Consider the following 9,222-nt stretch of genomic DNA (forward strand, 5'->3'; position numbering starts at 1 on the left):
CATATTATGTCTGTTCTTTTGTGACTGGGTTATCTCACTCAGGATGATATTCTCTAGATGCAGCCATTTTCTTAAGAATTTGGTTAAGTCATTGTTTCTGGTGGCTGAGTAGTATTTCATTGTGTATATGTACCACAATTTTTGTATCCATTCATCTTCTGAAGGACATCTGAGTTCTTTCCAGCTTCTGGCTATTATAAATAGAGCTGCAATGAACATTGTGGTGCATATATCTTTGTTGTGTTATTTTTGTCATTCTTTGTCATGTGGATGACACATCAGTTTCTTTCTTTGACTTTCATTTCCAATGACATCATATTTTTGGTCCAATACCAAAAAGTAAAATCAGGATTTTCTTTCTAGGAAAGCTAAGAAGAGAAATATAACAGAAGTGGAGACTTTGACCATCAAACCAACACCTCAGGAAAGATGAAAGAGTAAATAAAAACTATAGACAGTTGAGGCACTAAAAGCCCTGGCTGTCTATCACAATTACCTGAACACATCTGCTATTGGACACATTGGAAACTAAATATTAACCATTGAATGAAATATTCAGTAAGAGTTGGTGGTAAATACTTTTTTATAGGAATCAGTATTCCAGACTAAAATTTGAAAGTAGAATTACAGATAAATGCATATATTATACATGATGTATTACATATGTGATGTATAATAGCAATACATTCTATATACAATTATGTACATATGTGCACACACACACACACACACACACACACACACACACAGATCTTTCTCTCTGATAGACTCCCAGTACCTCTTTGCTGTCCCAGACTCCATCTTCCAGCCTCAAAGCCCTTGTTTCCCCCTTCATGATGCAGAAAGCCCAGTGTGTGCTCCTTATTAACTCCTTCCTACCAGCTCTGCTCACTGTGAGACTGTTGTCTATTACATCTTAACTCCTGACTGGAGGTTTTTGCTGAAAATAACTACCAGTTAAAGCCAGAAATGAAGAAGTTCAGAGTTTGAAAGAAACTCTCGGGTGTAAGAATTTTCTTCTTCTTTTTGGAACTTGGAGAATGTTCTTCTAGTGGTCTAAAGATGACTGTATGGAAGAGGGGGGGGGAGGGAGAGCAAAAAGAAACCAAATCTTCAATGTTGAGGCAAATTTAGAGAAGATGAGAGCCACCTACTGACCATGAATGTTAAAGATTAAACAGAGTCCAGCGCTGCAAGTTCTCTACAGAATTCTGTTTCCTGGCAGATTTTCTCCACATGCAAACATCAGTTTGTAAGACTCCATTCCCATCAATTTTCATCATACATAAGGAAAATCCCTCAGATCCACAGAGATCATGTCTCCTGAGCAATGGATAGTTAAATGTGCACAAAATGGTCATTTGTGTCCTTTCCTTATAGCCTCTATAATGCGATTTCTCTGGAGAAAGAGGAGTCTGTGTGCAGTCCCCTTAGTAGCTTTTCACAGCCATGCTCACAACTTTTTGATGATTGTGTAAAACATGTGGTACGAATCATGAAACTGACCAACTAACCCCTGAGCTAGCAATGCTCTAAGAATGCATCTGAACCTACAGAAGAGATTCTCCACCTGATGCTCTGCTGATACCAGCAACAGCGTTCGGTAAATGATTTGTGACGTCAAGACTTCAGTTAACCTATTCCACAATAGCAAATGCTACTTAATATGATCCGAGTCTATGTTCTAAGTCATGGGTGTTCTTAAATGATACATAGTAACCAAGTACTTATTCCTATTGGAGCAAGATCTGTGCTTTACCTGGGGGCACAGCTCAAGAGCCCAGAACCTCTTGACCCATCAACCCCTTTGGGTTCTACAGGACATGTGAAAGGAGAAAGTCAATGTGCATCTGTATGTAGAGCTCCCAAGGAAATCCCAGAGCTTCATCAGCTCCTTCTAATGAGTAAGCTGTCAATTAGAATTCTCTCCCGATATTGGGTCCTGCCTCATGAGTCAGAAAAAAGTTCTCACTGTCTTTCTGGATGAGAAATGTGCTCATATGGGTGTGGGCATGTTTCTGTCCTCATGGACAGACAACTGTGATCTGTGCATTTGGGGATAATCAAGTGATACTAATGTGACCTGCAGATCTTGTAATTGAGGTAGACTGGGATAGATTGTGATTAGTGAATAAATTTGGCTCTCTGTATGACTGATTAACATCTTTCAAATATGACTCCCTGTATTCTTTTCTTATTAGTTATTTTTAACCTGGTTTTCATCCCTTTTATGGTTATATAATAAAAAATGTGATGAAACATCTCCATATATCATCTTGATCAGAAAATTGGTATTGTCATACTATGTTTTACATCTTAGATATAAGAACTTGCTTTTATTCAGCAGAATTTGGGAATTCGAGACAGGAATGGAAAGACTGAGACAGGAACATAGGGAGAGGAGACAAACACTGAGGTATCATTCCTGTACACATGACCAGACTTTACTCAATGCATAACCAGTCTACACAGAAATATCTAGTCCATGTGACAAGGCTGTAAGAGTTAGAGAGCATCACACAACTGTCCGTGAGAATATAATTGAGTACAGTAATACCACATAAGCTGGAGACAGCTAAGTTTGTGAGCTTCAGAACTGAGAGTGTTAGTAAACATTGTCATATCTGGCTCTCCATGTCTGTTGATTCCTGAGTTGCAGTGACCAGTACCAAATTATGTAAAGCAGAACACAGAAACATCTTAATGAAGGGAGACAGTCAACCTCAATGATCTGGCCAAAATCAGGCCAAACCAGTGAATTTTAAGATCAGTGTGAGTCAATGTCAAGAAGCCATCAAGCAGAGAATCATAGAAGGTACTTGACACCCACCCCTGTCTTCCATATACACATGCATGTGCACGTGCCAGCACATCTAAATACACCCCCACAGAGAGGAGGTGAAGGGGGAGGAAGGAGGGGAGAGAGAGGACCAGACAGAGAATTTTATTGTTTGATGAAGAGAACACAAGTGGAGCCTTAGATGGTCACCACAGTCTCTCCATGCTGAGATTCTGGGTAGATGGAAGGTCATGGAACCTAGTTACTGCAAATCCCTAGTTGCTTTGAAGAGATGTTGATAAACTAGAACTGCTTCTGTTATCATTTGATAGAAACATTTGTATGGGTACTGGACCACACCACAATATTATGTGTATAAGGATAAATCTTTCAAGTTAACAAATATAATTTAAAAATTAGGTAACATTTTAACAGTACCCACAACAGCTCTGGAGAACTATTTTAAATATCATCCACAGTCATGGATCCTGCTTAGTGCCATGTTTCCTAAACAGTGTGATTCTTCATACACATGGAAAGTGAGAATGCAGTGTGGGGCCGGAGGAAAAGCACTGAGCTACCCTGTATTTGTAAACATAGACAGGTAAGCTAGCATCTTACCATGACCATGTTCTGACATCAGTTAACTGTGTTTATAAAATCAATGTAGCATGCTTATGCAATTTACCTGAGTAATGGCATCCTTTCTCACACTGAAGTTTTTTAGCTTCTTGACTTCTAGGTTAGGGACTGCTGGTCTTAATGCTTCTGTTTCAGTATCCTGTATAGAGGGCTTGCACTTGCCAATGAGTTGAAGCCACTTTCTCTTCTATCAGAATCAGTGTCCTTCATCATATGTCAAGGTCCTTGACCCTATGCTGCTGAGTTTCACAAGATTATAAATGTGCATCTTTTTTCATCCTTCTACAAATAATCATCTAGTTGTATATGCACCATATTTTGAAGATGACCAGTATGTCCAGTGTGTAGTTTCATATTCTTTGTTAGATATGAGATGTTTTTTATATGTGAGGTCTTATGTCTGGGTATTGATTTCTATTTTATAGACTAGATATCTGTTTTTATTCAAAACTCATGCTGTTTTATCACTACTCTTTGCATTGTGAGATTTGAGATGGTGATACCTACACCATTTCTTTTATTTTCCAGTATTTTGCTGTAGACCCTGTACTCACCCTATGAATAATAAAGTTTATTTTAATTAACCACAACATATAATTGTTATATTGTTTTAGATTAGAAAATCCCTGTTGTCTGTACATGTCGTGTAATCAAATTTGCATATGCATACAGTAGGGCTAGATGTCAACCAATGTCAGGTTTTTACCTCAGCCACTCTCTACCTCAATTTCTGTGGCAGGATCCCACTTAAGCAAGGGATCACCAGTGTAGCCAGACTGTCTGGCCTATGAGCTTCTGATGGCTGTTCTTGGATGTCAACCTGAGTATATGTAGGATTAACTAAAAGTCCAAAAGATAAGTGCACACCTGTGAGCTAACTTAGAGTGGGGGAAATCCACTTCTAATGAGAATTGTAATCTAAAATCAAAAGACAGAACTTTAATCTGTATCTGTGAGGTGTGAAAACTTACCTCTACTCTAAGCCAGGCCTTCTGCTAGAAGCCTATGTAAGGACATGAAGGAAGGAACTGTTTACTGTTTTCTTGTGTGTTCTCCACTTATTAAGTTTACTCCTTTACTCCCATTAGAGCCTATTTATTTAGGATTCCAGCATACATTGAATACCAGCTAAGAAATGTACCCCTATAAAGTGAACAATTACTGTATTCTTAGACCTTCTATACCTAGACAGCTATTTTTCGATTAGTTGGACCATAGTTTATAGGTCTTTCTAATACCTCATATATATATATATATATATATATATATATATATATATATATATATATATATATATATATATATATATATATATATATATATATATATATATAATTAGATATATCTAATATTATATCTTATATCTAATATCATATATGTATATATAAAGTGAGAGAAAGCATGTGTGTGTGTTTTGATAAGTTCTGTTACTCTAAATAACACTGATAAACACAGTACTCCAGGTACATGTCTATGTCTCCTCATTGTCCAGATTTCAGGCATATATTCATGTACTTAGCTTTATACAAATTCTAGGAAACCAATCAGCTATTTATTTTTGTATTTACTGCAAGTATGTTCCTGACTTGTCTATCTCTCCACATTTGTTTTAAATTATTAGGTAAGTATCCAAAAATTTAAGACAATCATGTTTGAAAAAAGAACTACCTACAGTCTCATTCAAAAAAGAGAGACGCCAAATAATGACATTGGCATTGAACATGAATAAAACAGGGAGATCGTGCTGTTTGCACAAGGCAACGAAATAAGTAAAGCAAAGAGCTTCTGATTCTTCAGTTTACTGGGATGGAATAAAAAATATGACTAGTTGAGCTCGATTTTCAACCACATGGAATGACATAGAGAGAAAAGAAGGAAAATGAGGGTCTGCAAGTAGACAGTGTGGTGTTCACATTGGTCAGTTGGGATTATAAGTCAACCGGGATCTCTTTTGTTGTCAGGTGCTTTGAATTCAAGAATGTGCAAGAGCCTGGTAGATTTCTGAGAGGAAAAACAAAGTTCTGAATTGTTTGAAAAAAAGATTTGAATGAATAGACAGAGACACAAGTAGCTACAAGATCATGTACAAATATAACAAATAAAATCAGAAAAACTATCTATGCCATGTCAGGAAATCAGTAAAAGAAAGAGAAGATATCTTAAACTTGAGGAATTCAGAAAGTCAAAGGAAAATACAGGAAGAGCTTCACAACACACATGAGGTATGAGGTGTTATTGTCGCAAATCAATGAGTATATGAATGAGTGATCATGAATATGTGTGTGTGCATGTATAGTCTGTGTGCTAGTGCAGGTATGTGTGAATGTGTGTGTGTATGTGTGTGTGTTGTTTGTGTGTGTGTGTGTGAGAGAGAGAGAGAGAGAGAGAGAGAGAGAGAGAGAGAGAGAGAGAGAGAGAGAGAGAAGAAGGAGGAGGAGCAGGAGGAGGAGGAGGAGAAGGAAGAGACAAGGGAGAAACAGAGAGACAGAGACAATGAGACAGAGAGAATGAACAAGTTTGCCACACAGTGAATGCTGTCCTGGACACCACCTTTCAGGCTTGGTTTAATACTGCAACCATGCTTGCAGGAATCAGATTCTCCTCATCAAGTGTCAACAGCAAGCCTTTTACAGAGTGTGTTTATATTATAGTTACTGAAGGCACTTGCAAAACTTAATTTTAGGACTTTACATGTTAGAAAATGTTTAAAATATACCGTTACTTTAATATATTTTGATTTAGAAAATTTTGCCACAAACCTTACATCATGATTTAAATATATTTATAAATGATATGCATAAAATGAAAATTAATTGTACAATTTAATTGTAACTTTTATAGGATACTTTTACAAAAATAGTATTCCAAATGGATGTGTAAACTTTTAAACAAAGACTTTTTACCTATGATGTAACAGTTCATGAAAATTCTAATTAGGAAATGAAAATCTATAAAACAACCTTCAGAGGGTAGCAGAGAAAGAGGAAGCAATAGTGAAAACCAAAGTGAATTAGAAAATCAAGCCCAGACCTACGCAGAGGATGTGGTAAAGAAAGTGAAAAGACAATAGAAAGTAAGGAGAGAGCATTCAAAAAGTAAAAATTAGTTTTCCCCCTATTTAAGACACATCCACACAGGATGGTATTCATAGAACCTAGACTGAAAGGATCAGGACCACATAGTTCAGAGGACCAGCAGCATCTGCAGGATCCACAATGGCCAGACTCTGTGCTTTCCTGATGGCCCTGCTGTGGATGAGCTACTGGTCAACCTGCTGTCTAGGATGTGACCTGCTTCAGCAACAAAACCTCAGGAACAGGAGAGTCTTGACACTCCTGGCACAAATGAGGAGACTCTCCCCTGTCTCCTGCCTGAAGGACAGAAAGGACTTTGGATTCCCTCAGTAGAAAGTGGATGCTCAGCAGATCCAGCAGGCTCAAGCCATCCCTGTCCTGAGTGAGCTGACTCAGCAGGTCCTGACCATCTTCACATCAAAGGACTCATCTGCTGCTTGGGAGGAAACTCTCCTGGACTCATTCTGCTCCGGCCTCTACCAGAAGCTCAATGTCCTGCAAGACTGCCTGATGCAGGAGGTTGGGATTCAGGAACCTCCCCTGACCCAGGAAGACTCCCTGCTGGCTGTGAGGAAATATTTCCACAGGATCACTGTGTACCTGAGGGAGAAGAAACACAGCCCCTGTGCCTGGGAGGTGGTCAGAGTAAACATCTGGAGAGCCCTGTCTTCCTCAGCCAGGATGCTGGCAGGAATGAGTGAGGATAAGAAGTGAGTCCTGAGACAAAGTGGACAGGACTCTCCTGGACTAGGACACCACACCTCACTGTCAAATTCAGCTATCTCAAAAAGTGTTACTCATTTTTATATAAATTTTTAAAAGTTGTCCAGACGATTCAGCAGTAATCAGCGATGCCATGTCTCTGCCAAGGCAATTGTTTTCCTTCCATTCAGTTTTATTTATTCATGTATTTATTTGTTTTCCATTTGTGTATTTATGTATTTATTTATTCACATATTATGTAACTAAGTATTTGATGTAACATACACTGAATCACAATTTGGTATTGTTTAGCTTTTCTATAAATTATTACCAAATAAATCTGATTCAATTTTTCATTCTTTTTAAATGTTTTAATGTTTAACATGGTATTTTGCAGTAAAGAAAATATGTACATAATCAGGCTGCACGGTAATATGGATGTGATATTGCATAGTGTTCAGACAAGCACATGAACCCATTTTGTTCTTCTCATTCATTGATGGTAAAATCCTGTGTCTTTCTTTTTCTCCAGTGTATTATTATTCTTCGGTATTGACAACTAGTATGTTATGCAGTAGTAAGCCAGAATATCTTATTTATGAGGACTTGTATTGGCACAAAACATTACAAGACTAAGTTCTTGGCACAAAGGAGCTGTATTTGCCCTTGAGAGCAAAAGGCAAGGAATAAGAAACAAATATATAAAATAAAAGACTAAGGAATGGGGGAAGGGTCTAGGGAGAAGAGGGAAGGATACTTGTCCTGTGGGTGGTGTTACAAAGGACTTCCTCTGGATAGAGAGGAGACAGACATGGACCATCATAGGCAAATGGCAATTTACAATGTTAAAAAGAGATAATCCGTGTAAATATGAGGTGTTTAATTTTGAATGAAGAGCTTAATTAAGGCAACAGCAAATTGGTTTTTGATTAATGATCTGTAACACTTTGTTAGGTAGACCTTGGTAGTCAGCCTCAGGTGAATGAAGTGGCTAAATAAGGAAATAGCCCTTGCAGGCTAGACTAACAATTGTAAGCCAATACTTTTTAGCAAGGCCTTTGACTCTCTTCTTATAATAAAAGGGACCCTGATTTATGAAGTTTCTTAATTTTATCCTGATGCAAATAAATCAGAAATGCCAAGTTATAAGTCAAGAAATATAGGGAAAGCAATTCAAAGCTCATATGCTTTGTTTCAAAAGTATGAACTATATGCAATTCTCACATTTTATTAGAATTGTATGAACCTATTAATACAATTACTGACTGACTATATGCAGAGAGGATTGTTACAAATATACACATGTGCTGTACTTATTCCTGATTATTTGGAGTTAGTATCATTAATTAGACAACTACAAAAAAATTCAAAACAGAATTACCATATATATATATACCATATTCTATCTATCTCAAATAAATTTCCTGGGCAAAAATAAAGAGATTGATCAATTGTTAATAGGAACTCTGTAGAAAGCCTTGGAATTTCATTAAAAAAATTATGTTAACAAAAATGGTTTAAGAGACATGTTTCCATTTCTTGGCAATAAGACAAGCAAAATATAAGAAGTTCTATTTGTTCTTTAAATAATCAGGAAGGAGTTAGTCCTGAGCCAAAGTGAAGAAGAATTTACTGGATGAGAACATTGTACCTCACTTTATAAGCTTTCCTTTAAAAACTCGAATTTTTTTGGCATGAATACAATAAACCTGCCTAGATATTTCAGCAAGACTGAGCAAATTTTGGTTACATTTAAAAACATTTGTTTTGCATGTAAATGTTCATATCTGTGTGTGTATTCTCTTATTAATATAATTTAATGTGCTTATGTTTATGCTACTACTTTCGCTCCATCTTCCTTGAGCTACTAGTTGTGCATGGTATAACAGCATTTCCTGGAGCCTGGGTAGCCTCTCTCAGGGGTCCCTGGCCTGAGAGTGACTGGATCGCTCTTGCACAGCAGCTGTCATGTGTCATAGTTCTTCAGATACAGGTGGAATTGCCTCCATTTTCCAAGCTTGGATT

General features: G+C 37.3%; 1 pseudogene across 1 annotated transcript; it reads left to right on the forward strand.

Moving 5' to 3' along the window:
* The first annotated feature begins 6,636 nt into the window (after positions 1-6,636).
* Positions 6,637-7,209, forward strand: LOC308424951 (interferon alpha-12-like; annotated as a pseudogene). Its single transcript has one exon. The product of its transcript is annotated as an interferon alpha-12-like (transcript).
* The last annotated feature ends 2,013 nt before the right edge of the window (positions 7,210-9,222 follow it).

This window comes from Micromys minutus (genome assembly GCF_963924665.1).
Source record: "Micromys minutus genome assembly, chromosome: 9".
NCBI lineage: Eukaryota > Metazoa > Chordata > Mammalia > Rodentia > Muridae > Micromys > Micromys minutus.